The sequence below is a fragment of the Camelus bactrianus genome, chromosome 4 (assembly GCF_048773025.1).
Source record: "Camelus bactrianus isolate YW-2024 breed Bactrian camel chromosome 4, ASM4877302v1, whole genome shotgun sequence".
In the NCBI taxonomy this organism is placed as follows: Eukaryota; Metazoa; Chordata; class Mammalia; order Artiodactyla; family Camelidae; genus Camelus; species Camelus bactrianus.
Window position 1 is genome coordinate 61,897,505 of NC_133542.1, and position 15,719 is coordinate 61,913,223.

The 15,719-nt window shown below is 43.9% G+C and overlaps 1 protein-coding gene across 5 annotated transcripts in view; it reads right to left on the bottom strand.

Annotated features, from left to right (window-relative positions):
• ASTN2 (astrotactin 2) overlaps positions 1-15,719 on the bottom strand; it is an 800,009-nt gene that overhangs the window by 148,632 nt on the left and 635,658 nt on the right. The gene's annotated exons all lie outside the window — the stretch shown is intronic.

Consider the following 15,719-nt stretch of genomic DNA (forward strand, 5'->3'; position numbering starts at 1 on the left):
TGGTTTTGGATATATCCTCACATACCACAGTGTGTCCCTCTGAGTTAAGAGTGCTCCAGTTTGAGAATAACAACCTTCAGGATCTTAATAGATGCCGTTCAGGCATTAGATACAAGGGATGGTTTGGTGGGCACATTTGAACTAAACAACCCTGTTGCTTTGGCCAAGGGTAGTGGGACCAATATTGGCCCAAACTGGATCAATCACATCCTTTATGGAAATTTAGATTCTGATGTTCGTTGCTCTCTCTGAGTGCTTGAACTGGGATGAAATACAAAGCTAGACTTGGCGAGGCTCATCGTGTTGAGCTACGTGCATGGAAACCAGAAAAGGTGGGGGTGATGGGAGGGAGAGAGGGAGAGAGGGAGAGAGGGAGAGAGGGAGAGAGGGAGAGAGGGAGAGAGGGAGAGAGGGAGAGAGGGAGAGAGGGAGAGAGGGAGAGAGGGAGAGAGGGAGAGAGGGAGAGAGGGAGAGAGGGAGAAGGGAGAGAGGGAGAGAGGGAGAGAGGGAGAGAGGGAGAGAGGGAGAGAGGGAGAGAGGGAGAGAGGGAGAGAGGGAGAGAGAGAAGGAAACTGGGAAAGCTCTAGTGCAGAGAGAAGCAGAGATGTCAAGCTCCAGGTTTACTGCTGAGAGTGGCTTCTTGGATGCCAGGACCTCCACTGTGCTCTCTGTCCTTGAGTTACAGGAGAAATCACTATAACATTGTAATAATTTATCCACTCTTTGCTTAGACAGTTTTAGTGGGTTTCTATTCCTCACCAATAAAAGAGGTTTGACTAAGACAAGCATAGATACCGTTTCTTAGCCTGGCATACAGGGCCTTTCGCAGAGTGATGCCAAACAATCTCTTCAGTCTCATACCCCACTATTCTAGTCTGCCCTAGTCCTACCAACCATGGCTGTATTAAACCACCTGTCACGGACCAGACAGGCAACAAACTTTGAGGCCACTGTTTCTTTGCACATAGTTTTCCTCCAGCCTGCAGCGCCTTAACTCCATTCTGCCTTCAAGCAAATCACACTCATCATTTGAGACCCATGACAACTACAATCTTCCCTGGAAACCTTTTTCTGAGTTCCCAACAGAACTGAAGGCCCCAACTGCCCCGTGCACAATACGTCTGCTAGTGAACTACAATATTTTATACAATTATTTGTATGTCTGTCCTCTCCACTGAACTTTGTGTTCTTTGCCTTATTTTATCAAAAGCTCCTTGCACAAGGCCTGGCCCAAAGGAGGCACTCCATAAATGCTGCATGAATAAGTGTTGCATGAATGAGTGGTAAACTCTGAGGATTAGAAGACTGGGAGCTCTTTGGATGTCTCATCTATGTTATCCCAGTAGACCTACTCAGTCATCAGGGCAAGAGATTGTGCTCACATTGTTTCAAACTATCTCCAGACCATTTGTCCTGCCTGTCACTGAGCTGATACCGATTGGGAAAGTGATGAATAGCAGACCAATTATGAGCAATAGGAAACATCAGTTATAACTCCAGGGAGAAGACGCAGCCATATCAGTAGCCTCATCCATCTCCTTGTGAGTCATCTTCCCAAGGCATCTTGCCCTGTGACCTCGAACTGCCAAGGGCTTCTTAGCCTTGTACAAATCCAAGTTCTTCAGAGGACGGCTCCTCCTCTCAGCCAGTCTCCTGCAAGGCGTTGCTCCTGGCCCACTCAGTTCTGGAAGGGGAAACCTGGATGGGACTCACACACTTCTCCTAAGGGAAGCCTTCAGCCAAGGATCCCAGCCCCACCCAATAGACAAGACCTGTCTTCTAAGGCCTGCTGTCCTGTGACAGATAGTAACTCCTCTCCCCTGTGTGAGAACATCTGGAGATGAGAGGCGGGTGGGAAGGTTTCAAGTGGAAGATTTGTCCAAGATTGTGGAGTTTATGTTGCTAAATGCTAGCTTAAGTTAATGGTGAGTTCCTGAGTAAAGGACTGCAAAATTTCCCTTCTGTGGCCACCGGTGACCTCATTTTTCCAGTACGCCCATTTTCCCTTGGGAGGCATCTGAGGGAGGTAGTCTCTCCAGCTGGTGGGGCTTCCATGGTTGGAACTGTGGGTGGGGGCAGGGAAAGAAAGGTCAGAGGACAGGAGGGGACATGCTTAGTCTAGACCCACACTGAGTTTATCTTTGCCTTTGAAAAGGCTCCTTGGAAATCTGGCTAAGGAAGCTCTGAAAAGAGGGAAGATTTCCACCAGGTTCACTGTAGCCATATTTCTGTCCTGATAAGTTGGACTCTGAGAAGTCTTGGTCCCTTAACCCAGCAAAGGACATTACATATGCTGGAGGGACAGCAGAGCGTGGAGGTTAAGAGTACAATCTTTGGGACCAAACCCCTGGGTTCAGATCTTAGTCTGATTACTAAGCAAACAGATAGAAGTGACTTCAATTCTCTGTGCTTCATTTCCCACATGTGTAAAATGAGGAGGTAGTAACAACCACCTCAATAAACCTCAATAAAGAATGGTGTAAGGTTCATTTATAAAGTGCCTAAAGTAATGCCAGAACCACCCATGCGCCCCCACGTACACATATATTTGATAATTAAAGAGCACTGATAAAGCTCTGAACTTTTTCTCTAAATGGAAGCAAGATAATGATTATGAATTATCATCATTTATTATGAATGTACTAGAGTTGTTATTCACAATTACTTACAGACAAAAGTGATTCTAGGCTTATCTAGGCTCATAATTAGTTTTATTCTTCTCAATATTTTTTCAACAGGGAAAATATGTCATTAGAACCAACTATGGGGAAGTATGCTTTTCCTGCTCTCTGTGAACTGACTCCTCTTTTGGTTCATCCATTGGTGGGTGCCTGAGGGTAAGGCAATTACATTTATTGTACACCTACTCGGCACTGGATGCTTTAATCAGAAGCAAGAGCAGAAGCAAAAGAGTGAAGGAGGAAAAGAAAGAGGAGGAAGATGAAGACGACAAAGGAAGAGGGAAGAAGCTGCAATTAATATTGATCGAGTCTCTAATCACACAGGGCACTGCTAAGTGCTTTGCATATATAATCTTATTTAACCTAACAGCAACTCTGAGTTCAACGCTGTTACCAGCCTCACTGAGATTCTGAATAATTAAGTTATAGCTCCACAGGATGGGGTAAAATAAGAATGTAAGCCTAGGTCCATCTGATTCTTACACTGCTCTTCTTTACAGCTGTCTTCTGATATAATATCCAGAATTAATCTACGCAGCAAGTCCAGATTAATGTGACAGATATGAAAATAAAGTTCAAGTAGGCTAAGTCACTTGTTCATGAACATCCAACAGGTTAGGCATATAATCTGGAATTCAAATCTAGATCTGATTGATTCAAAAGCTTGGGCCCTTTCAATAGTAACTCACTAGAACACTTAAAGCTTCAAAATCTCACTAACAAGTCTGTTTACTTTGAATGTAACTCATACCCTTCTGAAAATTAAAAAAAAAAGTAAATAAATATACCTATCTATATAAAATATGTAAGTATGTATCTGTACCAATATACCTACTTATAAATATGTATCTAAATCCCCATTTTCTCCAGCTCCCCTCACAACAGGTATCTACACATCTGAGGGACACGGACTATGGAGAAGCACTATGGGGGGATGGGCAGAGCCTCATCAACGTGTACGCCCCACCCTCAAGCAGCTACCACGCTTCCGTTTCCTGGCATTCCCTCTGAGTTTCTGACGGGAAGCAATATTTTCTGGAAAAGACTCAGCTTGGGCAAAGTACAGTCGAAAGAGCCAAGCCCAAGCTCTTTTAAGAATGATTGATGCTTCTAAAAAATAGTTGAGAAGAGGGTTTTGGATTGTGTGCACAGGTCTTTGTTAAGTTTTGTGACAGGAATCTCAATCAGGGGGTGTAACAGAAGTCAGCTTCCAAAAGGCTGAGAAGTGACTAAGAGGTGAGGATGGAGCAAGGCGTTTTACCGTCAAGGAAAGGTGAAGAAAAAGACAGTGACAGGAGGTGACTCTAGAAGAAAGGCTACTCAACGCCAGAACAGGCTTGCCAGTGTCCGAGTGTGGAGGAAGGAGCCAATGATGGGGCAGCCTCTATCTTAACACGTTGAGACCACAGGCTATGGAACCAGACAGACGTGCATTTAAGTCCTGGTTCCATAACTACTGGCTGTATGATGCCAATAAGATAAGAGATTTTTCCCCTTGAGCTTCTGTTTCCTTTAGTGAGCCAAAAATTAGGTTTTTGAATACTATGGACATGATATTAAAGATAGAAGCTACTGTGACCCAGGGCAAATCCAAAAGTCTGGAAGCAAGAGACTTGGCTTCCACCCTGAATTCTGTAGGCAAGTAGGGCAGTCCCTGTGTGTTCTAGCCTCTCTCCTCATAAAGCATACATCAAGAGGGACAGAGGCATACTGGAGTTCTTTCAGGGGTCAACATTCGGGATGGCTGGGCTAGGACTGAGTCTGAGGAAAGCAGCAGATCCGTGTGACGAAAAACTATTGAAAGAACTGGGGATGATTACCAGAAGAGAAGTCCAGCAGAGACCTAAGATGCCTTCAAATATCTGACTTAGAACCAGGAGAGAGGCCAAACTTTTACTGAGTTACTTCTGTGAGCCAAACATTGCTACAAAGCACCTTACCTGGATTTAGTTAATCTGCAGAACAATTCTATAAGGTAGATATTATTAATCCCATTTTACTGATGAGAAAATAGAAGCTTAAAAACTTAAGTAATATGCCCAAAGGCACAGAGAAATTTTGTAGCAAAGCTGGTATTTGAACCCTCATCTCTGATTCCAATGTGCTCTGTCTGATAAGTCAGGAGATAAGTTCATCTCAGTATAGCACCGACAGATGGAACTGGAAACCACATGGACAGGGCACGCTGTACAGGAAAATATTTTAGCTCAATATAAAGAAGGATGTTCTAATAATGAGAGAACAAGCTGCTTAGGGATCACTGAGCAAGCTTTTCCTGGGAGTATTCAAACACGGGCTCCTGCAGGGAGAAAAGAATTTAGCAACAGACTAGGGTTGGACTAGATGCCTGGATAATGATCACCTCTTCTACTGAGTTGGCCTGCTCCTTCTTTTTCATAGACACTCTTTTGGTCATAAAATGTAGTAACACAATGTGGGAGAGAAGAAGTGGGGGGAACAAGAGGAAGAGCAGGAAGGGAGGGGAAGACAAGTAGGAGCTTGTCTACACTCAGCACTTACTATGTACCAGGTGCCCATCTCATTTAACACAATAACCTCAGAAGTTAGGTATTATTGTTATTATTCCCACATCATACCTGAGGGAAGTAAGGCTCAGAATCCCCTGCCAAAAGCCACCCAGAAGAAAGGGAACAGTCAGGACCTGATGGCAGATTTGACCAGCATCAGAGATAAACTCTTACCTATTATAGTAAAGAGCTCAAATTGTCCTGTTAGATCACCTTGTTCTACAAAGTCTACCAATACTGGTGATGATGGGTTGCCAAAAAAATCATGGCAGGTCAAGCCTCCAGACCTAACTACAAAGTCACAAGAAATACAGGGGCAGAGGAACATGCTAAATAATACTGTGGGGCTGCCATGAGCAAAATCCCCTGGGAACTATGCCCAGTTTTCTTGACAAAATATCACAAGGAATAAAAAGAGCATTGGAGGAGGAAATCCGTAGATTAAAAGAGATTTAATTATCAGCCAATCACAATGTTTGGCTATTATTTAGATCTTAATGTGAACAAACTGGTGCCAAAAATGTAAGACAATCTGGTAAACATGAACAATGACTAAACATTTGATGGTATAGAGGAATTGATAGTTTAGAGAGCAAGGCAATGGTATTGATATTTTTTAAGTCCTTATATTTTAGAAATATGAACTTTAATATTTACATATACAACTGTATAATGTTTGAGGTGACAGAGTAGTAGCTTGTGATAGGTACAATGAGGTTTACTATACTAGTCTCTCTGCTTTTGTATATATTATACTTTTTTAAACTAAATTGGTTTGGGTTGGGTAGCAGAATATACAGAAATCTGACAATGTTCTCCCAAATGGGAAAACTCAGAGATGAATTTAAAAAAGAAAAGAAACATGTGCTGCAAGGAGAAGCCAATTCCTTGAGGGCTTCTCCTCCTCTCAGGACTCAAATGTATGTCCTGGAACCCTTCTGCTCAAAAATGCTAGGAATGACCAGAGAAGGCTCTGCACAGATCGCCTGACCGTGTAACAGTACAAACTCACACTGTTTTCAACCACATCTGCCTGATGAATTGTGAGGCACATCTGGAATGACTTTTTTTTTTTTTTCCTTCTCAGATTAGAGAGAAATAGAGAGAGTTGAATTGTTTGTAAATTCTCTCTGGGCCCTTAGCATCACTGCTGACTGAAGTTTCCTAGTGACCCAAGAAGAGACCCCTGTGAACAGACAAAGCACCCCCAGGGATGGGGCCTTCAGCTTGCTCTGTTCCTTGGAAGCCCAGCACTGCCCTGACTGCATGTCACTCTAAGATAAATGATGGTTGTGTGATGGATGAGTGGTGGTGGGACAGCTGGGAAAGGGATTCCAGTCGTGGCTCTGACATGTGTTAGCCCTGTGCGGCTTCAGAGGGTGGTACCCACCTTTTCTGAGCCTCAGTTTCCTAATCTGTAAAACGAAGATAAACATCGATACCTTCATAGGTCTACTGAGAGGACTAACGGAGCTAGTATATGTGAAAGCACATGTGTGCATGCCAATGCAAGTTGGTTACTCATTTTTTCACTTTCATTTATTCTCATTAAAATATATATTTATGGAATGTCTACTATGAGTCACTTTACTAGAAGATGTTGGTGCACTGCTGAGCAAAAGTTTGTCCAGACCTTGGTCTCATGGAGTTTAGCTCTTAATGTATAGGAAAATATTTTGACTCAGTATCAGAAAGGATATTCTAGAAGGAGGGGGAGACAGGATGCTTACGGATCACTGAAAAAGCTGTTACTGGGAATGTTCAAACACAGGTTCCATAACACTTGCGAGGTGTGGCAGAAAGGAATCAAGCAGACCAGGGCCGGTCTAGATGCCTTCATTCTTGAGTTTACCTGTTCTTTCCTTCGCATTGGCACTGCTGTCATCATAAAATGAAACAATAAAATGTGGAGGAGGAGGAGACGCCGATATTAATCAAACAATTAGAAAACATTCATTAAGGCATAATTATAAACTATGATAATTGCTATGAAAGAAAGATAAAAAGACTCAATAAAGTAAGTAAACAAACAGACAGGGGGATCTTATCAAATCTAGAAGCCTCAGCAATCTGATGGGTGAACAGTAGTTCACTTAGTGGAAAGAAGAAACAGGAGGGGGTGAAACAAGTTCCAAGTAGAGGGAACAGCATGTGCAAAGGCCCTATGGCATGACAAAGCACAGTTTCGGAAAGTGGGAGATCACTGTGACTTGAGCACAAAAAGCAAGAAGGGAACAGGTACGAGATGAGCTGTAAGATAGAAGGGCTGGTCCAAGCAGCCCCTTGGAGGCCACGGTAAGCTCCTTGTTCTGGATCCTATGAGCAACTGGAAGCCAGTTAAGAGTTTTCACTGGTAAAGTGATGTGAGCAAGTTTTAATTTTGAAAATATCATTCTGGCTACCAGGAAGAAAATGAATTAGAGGGGACGAGGGTCACAGCCAGTTAGGAGGCTACTGAAATAGCTCAGGCAAGACTTGGACTAAAATGAGTAAAAAAGTAAACTTAATTGAGAAGTTTCTAAGACAAAAAATCTATAGGGTTTTTTTTTTAATGTGTTGTAGTTTTCGGGGGGAGGGGGGTGAGTGCAGGAAGAGCAGAGTTACCAAGGATGTCTCACTGGTTTCCAGACTAGAAGAACTGAGATAGAAAACACCATTAAAAGAGAGGCAAAGTCATTTGTGGCAAATGTAGTGTCTGCAGGGGTTACAAGTGATGAGAAGCCAGTGTATTTCCACTATATGGAGGGAACCGACCCTAGAATGAATGGGAGTGAATCTGTGTAGACTGCAGAAGTTGTCTGTTCTTGCAAATATTTTGGCCACTGAGTAAAAGAAATGAAGACTCAGTAGTAGCTGGAGAAGGTACTATTAGGCAATGATGGTCTCCTTAGTACACATTAAACTTCCATTTTTTAACACTTTGTCAAAAAGTTGAAGGGAAGTAGCTAAGGAGAGAGAGAGTATAACAAAGTGAGAAAAAGCTGAAATGCTTGGGTCAAACCTGGCTCCACCAGTTCCTACTTACAGGACCTTCGGACAAGTGATTCTCTGTGCTTCAGTTTTCCCAAGGGGAAAAGAAAGATAACAGGAGGACCCACCACGTGGGGTTGATGAGAGGGTTCAGTGAACTAAGCACACAAGGTGCTTGAGCTGAGCTCTTGGCACAAGTGAAGTGCTCAGTAAATGGTTGTTCTTTAAAGTATCAGGAAAAGACATTGTGATCTTCTTTTTGTCACATTTGCTAACTAGATTCAACGTCCCATGGAGGGGACGTGGGGGAAGCTCTACACTCTGACACGCAAAAATGTCTGCATTTGCTAAGTCTGTATGCCTTGCATATCTTACTGCATCTGGTAGTTTTCTGGTCACATGCAATAGCTCTGTTTTCCAGTTTTGCAAATAGGCAAGCCAAGCATTAAGTTCCTCTTCTGTAATTGACCATGAGCGTGTTGAGTAATATGTGGATTATATCCCCCTCTTTTCTTTGATCTTCCCTCTTGCCAAGAACCGCCTGACAGTCTGGTTCCTGGCCAGTTCACCTCCTTCTCATAATGCTCCGACGGAGAGGAAGTGGCCCACAATAGCAGAGATTTACATCAGATTATAAATACTTGACTTTCTTAATCCCTAAGCATGGAATTCCCTGAAGGAATTTCAGAATGAGAAAGTCACATGAACTGTGGTTTTGGGCAGTGGTTCTCAAGCTCACCTGGGAAACTTGTGAAAATGAAGATTTCCAGCCTCACCCCGCCCCTAACCCCAGACAAGCAGAATCAGGAGGAGGAAGCCAGGAATCTGCATTAAAAAAAAAAAAAAATGCTTCCTCCAACCCAGGTGATCCTGACTGACTCTGTCATGTTCTGAGAGCCAAGCCTCTACACTCCACTAGGCATGCCTGACCTAATTCTGTTTTATGTATTTCACCCTTTGCCTTTTAATATATTATATTATTTACTATTCTGATTGTTTACGTCTTCCACATACATTTCAGTAGAAATTTTAAGTCTCCAGATGGTCAAAATATACGCCAATTTTGCTCTCTGATGTATCCCAAAAGCCCAAGGACAGCACCTGGCCCATAGGAGACCCTTAATTAATAGTTGTTAAAATTCTTTGAATTGAGCCCGCACCTTCCCAGACATCCCATTCATGGACTTCTGCCGTGGACACTCCAACTAACTAGTCCGTTTATCTTAGCATTCTTCAACATTTGGGTCAAAAACATTTAGAAAATTTGCTGACGCCATGTATCTTTTTTCCAGAAAACAACTACAGTGATACATAATTCTGCATAAACTTTCTGGAGATCCAATGACCCTTTAAAATCAGTGATCTGCAGACCCCAAATTAATAAGCCTTGCCATTAAACCAGCCCTGGTCCCTGCAATTCACCCTGCAACTGCTGTTGGTATAGTTATTATCCTAAAATTCACATCTAGTTATGTCCTTCCCTTGACCACAAATCTTGAAGAGCTCCCTGTAGTTTACATGGTACCTTAGCCCAGCATTCAAAGTTGTCCACAACCCAGTCTTCTGCGTATCACTTCTCCAGTTTTATCTCTCCCCAGTTTTTTAGACCTGTTGTAAGTATGATTGACTAAATACATACATTTTTGGACACAGGCTTCCAGGGTTTGAATTCTGACCTCACAAGTCACTAGCTGTGTGATGTTACATAATTTACCTAAGTACTCAGATTTTTTTTTTAATGTTTAATTTGTGAAATGGGCATAATAGTGCCTACTGCAAATGTGCCAGGGGATAGAGTGAGACAACATGTACGAAAACAGATGAAGCACTTTTAAAATGCCAGGCATAGAGCAGGCACTTGATAATTGCTGGGCTTTATTCCTCTGTTCTGTATGTTTGGCACATAGTGTTTGAAAGAACTTTCCTTCTCCTTCTTTTCTGGTATATCTTAGCCTACACCAAGGTTGGTCATGAATTTTTTTTTTGCGAAGGACTAGAGTAAATACTTTTGGCTTTTGTATGTCCTGCTGTCTTCTATGGCGACTGCTTAACTCAGCCACTGTGGCAGGAAAGCAGACGTAGACGACACGTAGACAAATAAGTGTGGCTGCGTTTCATCAAACAGATGGCACGCTGGCTTTCACCCACAGACCAGAGTTGGAAAACTCTGGCCTAGACTCGCTTCGGAATCTTGCAGACCTGGGTCCAAGCTTTTCTGAGCCTCGGTCTCCTTATCTATTAAGTAGGGATGATGATAACATTTCCCCGATAAATTCTTGGATAATGAAATGAGATAAAGCACATAAAGCCCTTGGCAGAGCTCTTGGCATATCATGAACATCTGGTTCATAGGATTATCTTCATCATCAACAGGCTGGTCTCAAGCTATTTATCATCTGCCCATATCCACCACCTTCCCTGGCCCAAGAATCTTTTCCAGATTCACCTTCCCCTCTAAGTTTCTTTCTCCCTCTTTTCTAACACTGTTGGCATATCTATTGTATTGTTTGCAAATAAATCATGCATTAAAGTAGCATACACAAGCAATTATAGTTACTTATGTGGCTCTTCTTCCTCACCCAGTACACTGTGAGCTCCTTGAAGGCACAATCTGTGTCTGATTCGCCTCTGTGTCATCTTCCCTAGCACAACACCTGGTACACTCTAAGCGCCCAATGCAAGGTGGTGGCATTGACCCTGCTACAGCAGTGGTGATGGTGGTTATGACAATGGTGGTGGTGGCAGTAACGGGGGGGTGGGGGGTGGGATTTTGACTGTCAATTTCTTTTCAAAGAGCAGTCATTTGGAATTCTCTTCTCAGTTTGAGCCAAGAAGTGTAAATAGAGCAAACAAGTCTTTCTGGCAGAGAGAGAGAAACTGCTAGAAGGTCAGACAACCACAACAAGACCAAAATTATACACGGCTCTTCCTAGGGCAGCATGAAAAGAAAAAAAATAAATCACATTGGAATTCAGAGGACTTGAGCACTAGAAAAAAGTATCCAGAGCTATAGAGCATTTTACAGTCTTTCAAATATTAGCAAACAGTCTCTTAAGTTTTCTATGTGAGAGCCCTGTGGGGAAAGTTATCACGACCCATTTTACAGATGAGGACATTGAGTCTCAGAGAGATGCAAAAGCTATTTCTGAGGTCAGAAGTCATGATGACTAAATCAAATTCAGACTTGGCTGTGTGGTCTAGAACAAGCCATTCCTTACCTCTAGGTCTGAGTTCTACTATTTGTAAAACAAAGATACTGATCTGTAAAATAAAAAAGGATTTGATTTTAGTATCCATCTCTACTTATAAATGCTGTGTTTGAAATGGAATACAAGATGTATGTATCTTTCTCTTCCCAATATTAATTTAAGGAGTAATCTCTTTGTATAGAAAATAAATTGCAGGTCACAAGATGCCTCTTCAAACCTCAAAAGAGTTCCCTTATTTTCAGGGTAGAATTAAGATCTGACCCTATCATAGTGCCAAAGGGGGCCGTGGATAAAGTTAGCCCTACTTCTCATTGTATAGATAAAGAAACAGAGACCAAAAGAGTAGAAGCATTCATGTCCAATGCCATATAACAATCAAGGACAGAACCTAGTTCAAATTCCAACTGTCCCAGTTTCCTAGTTCTTCCAAAGAAAACTCCCAACCCCCAAATGGATAGGGACAGATGCTACAATGTCTACTCTACAAATGAGTAAAAGTAAGGTTGCCCAGACAATTGATGGTAGAGATGGATTCAAATTCAGCTCAGTCTGGCTCTTCACCAAGACACTATTCTGTCTCCTCTATTTGGAGCCTCTTTTTCTTTACCCAAAGGCTAAGTTAACACCCACACAAAGTCTTACACATTTAAGCACTAGTTGTGCTTAGCCAGGCTCTGTGGCTTTGAGCTGTTGAAGGGTCATTTAACAGTTGGAGGGAGGAGATTATGTATTAATCAAAGACATCTCCATCATAAAGACTTTCTTCCTACTTCACTTGTTCAAAACCAGAGCACCATGTGTAATGAAGGGCTCCTTTCCAGCTGAGGCAGAAGGTATCATCCTTTCCCACGCATTCATGGAAATGGATCCAAGGAGATCCCAACCACCAGAGATGCTGGTGTCCAGTGGTCCCCCAGGCTATCCAGAATCAGAGGCCAGAGCTGCCAGGCAAATCTCAGGCAAGTCACACCACTCACTGATACTCCCTGACTGTGCCACACAATGGGACTCAGCACTTCAGACAGCTCAAGTAGTCAGCTGTTCTCACATAGAAGAATGGTTCCATTCTGCTCTGGAAGGTCTATGGAAGGAAAGCCTTTCACTTGTGTGTAATTCCATCTACAGTAAATAAGCGTATGAGTTCCAGCAATGGTTATAATGTGAGAAAATGCTCCTGAAATCCCTCCATTTGTGATCTACCCTTTTGGGTTAACCAGCGACCTCTCCCATACAAAATACAGATCTTACTCTAACTGTCATGTCCCTAGAACTTTGCGCATCTGCAAAGTTACTGCATACTAGCTAGAAGAGGATGCACCAAAGGAAGCACAGAAAAAGGAAGGAGTCAGTTTAGACAAACATTATTGTTACCACTATCATAGAAAACAGGAGTCCATTACATGCTATACGTACCTTGTGCTCATTATCATTTGATCCCCATGAAGCAGGAATCACAAGACTCCATTCTATAGATATGGAAACTGAGGTTTGGAGACGTCATTCAGCATCACACAGGAATATCGGATTGAGGCAGGATTCCAACTCCTCCTGAGCAGAGCACACAGCCTGCACTATCTGATGCCACTTAGACAAAGCCTCTTGTAGGACACTCTGAAGGAAACCTACCCAACATCCCTGTTTTTTTCAGGTATGAAAAGAGAGGCCCAGGAAGGAAAAAGGACTTGCCCCAGCCTTGCTATGACTCAGTGTCAGAGCCCAAGTCGAGGACCTTTTGTGTTTAATCCATGCAGCCTCTGCCTCTGGCTGCAGAGAATGGCAGAGGAGTGGAGAAGCCGTGGGAGGAGTGATGGGGGCTTGGGGAAGAGGCAGAGAAACAATGACGGCCATGCTGAAAGTGGCTGCCTCCTTGTTGCACCAGCCTTGCTCAGCGGCCACGTTCCCCTCCTCTGGATCATTTCCAGACCTGCAGGTGGGCCTGTCCTGCCTACTCTGACCACAGCCTGGCTCCCCTGTAGAGGCCTAACACACTGCAGCCCCCAGGCTGCTGTGAAACTCTAAACAAGCCTGTTGTTGGGGTTTGGGGAGGAAGAGAAGAAACCAGTCAATCAGCTCTAATGTTCCTTTGTAGGGATGACTGCAACAGGAGAGGAGCTTGGCACTGAGAAGACATCACTCGCGCCTACCTGTCTGCCCTAACTCCCTACGGCTGCCCACTAGCAGAGGCCAGACTCCTCACCAGCACAACCTCCATGGCTCTGCCCAGCCTGGCTGCCGCCTCTCCTCGGCGGAGCCTCAGGGAAATGGGCCACGTCTGCACATTCTTCAGGCCTCTGTGGGAGCTGGGCCTTCCACCCTGCATGCTCCCGGGCTCCTCCCCTCCCCCAAACCCAGCCCTCCACATTCTCTTTATGCACCTGACCCCCGAGAACTAATTTCAATGGCACTTTCCAAAGGAAGCCTCCGCTCACCTCACAAAGCCCTCTGTCACCTACTTTTAACCCACAGGCCTGGAATTCTCTTGGTACTTAGCACAGTCTGTCCTTCCTTCTTTGGTGTGATTGTTTCAATGATATCTGTCCCCTCCGCAGGTCTGTGCACTTCATGAAGATAAAGACTGTGCCCATTTGTGTCTGTTTGTCATACGCTTTACTTCTCAGCCTGGGACGCAGTACAGGGCATGTAGTAGGTGTGCAAAAATACTGAATGAATCAATGAAGGGCTAGTGCTTCTGAAGCAGCAGATGTCCCATAAGGAGAACAGTGACATCTAGTGACCACTGTCACACTCCTGGGCTCCTCGGACAGCACATGTATTGGCCTCAGGAAGTGGGTATTTTGAGGATGCTGAGGGAGGCTGGAGTAGCATGCAGACACGGGGAATCTGACTCCTGAGCAAAGAGGAGAGGAACCAGCACATGTCCTGCTACCACACGTGCCAAGAGCACGTCATAAAAGTCCTGTGACTTAGCTAGTGTTGAACCACATTACAGAAGAGTAGAGTGTGGCCCAGACAGACAGTGACTGGGGCAAGTTCACAGAGTGGGCAGTGGGGATATTCACAGCCTCACCCACCAAAACCTGGAGGGCTCAGCCCCACACAGCTACCAAGGAGCAGCTTTGTCCTCACTGACACAACACTGGTCAGACCACCCCTGGTATTTGCTGGAAGCTTCAACAGCCTCCTCATGCATCTCCCTGCTTCCCCTAACAGTTCCACAGTTGACTCTCACCCTGAAACCAGAGGTGTGGAGATGTACACGCATTTGGCTTTTTTGGATCTTTCGTTATTTTTACTTTGGGGACCTCTGATTATTTGTGATGCTTAATTCATGACTTGAGCTCACTGCTGTACCACGCATAATTAGACTTTATATATTCATCCAGTTAATGCTCATTAGTTAGCTGGTTTTAATACTTTCATAAACCCTGACAAATCCAGCACCTAAACAGTTAGGAACCTGACTATGTTCATGTAACTCATCCTCATGCCATCACCCTGCCTCCCCTGACTTAAGACCACCATCATCCTAACCTATGCTCATCATTCCCTTGATTCTTTTTTAAAGTTATCCATTGCATCTGTATGTATTCTTAAAGTAGTGTGTTTGGTGTGTATCCATTTTAACTTAAAACAGGAAAGGGCATCTATCATGCTATATAAAATGTACCTTTGGGATTTCCGGTCTTCACTGAACATTATGGTCACCCACCTCATTGTCACTATGGTTCACTCATTGTGGCTATAGTACCGTGTTCCGTTGTATGCATATTCCACATCTCATTTAACTGCTCTCCCATGGACGGTCATCTGCGTTGTTTCCAGAGGGCTCTTTCTGCCACTTAAATCTAATCCTATCAGTCTCCTGCTAATCTTCAGTATGTCATTGCCCTCCAGACAGGGTCCAGACTCCATGACCTATATTACAACCGGCTAAATAAGCAAGTTCTTCCCAACCCCTCTGGCCTCATCTCTGCTCTCCCTCCATCTCTTAGTCTAAGTAATGGGAAGTTTCTATTGGACTGTATACAGACCATGTTCTTTTCTCCCTCAGGTTGTCTACCTGGTACTTTCCCCACTTTCCTATTCTCTTCTCCTCTCTCCTCTATGAAGCCCTTCCTGATCACTCACCATGCAGTGGCCCTTACTCAGCCCAACAGCATGCTGTGGGAGGAGCACATAATCCAGAGCATCTTACTGGACTTGGTCGGTGGTCTACAGACTGTCTTCCCTGGAGGCCCAGGGCTGCCCAGAAGCTGCTGCATAGGGAAGAGTGGGGACCAGGCAGAAATGCTTTATCCACCTTCTTCTTTCTTACTGAAGGAGTGGCATCACTATTTCTGGTTTTGTGGATTGGGGTTCCTGAAGACTGC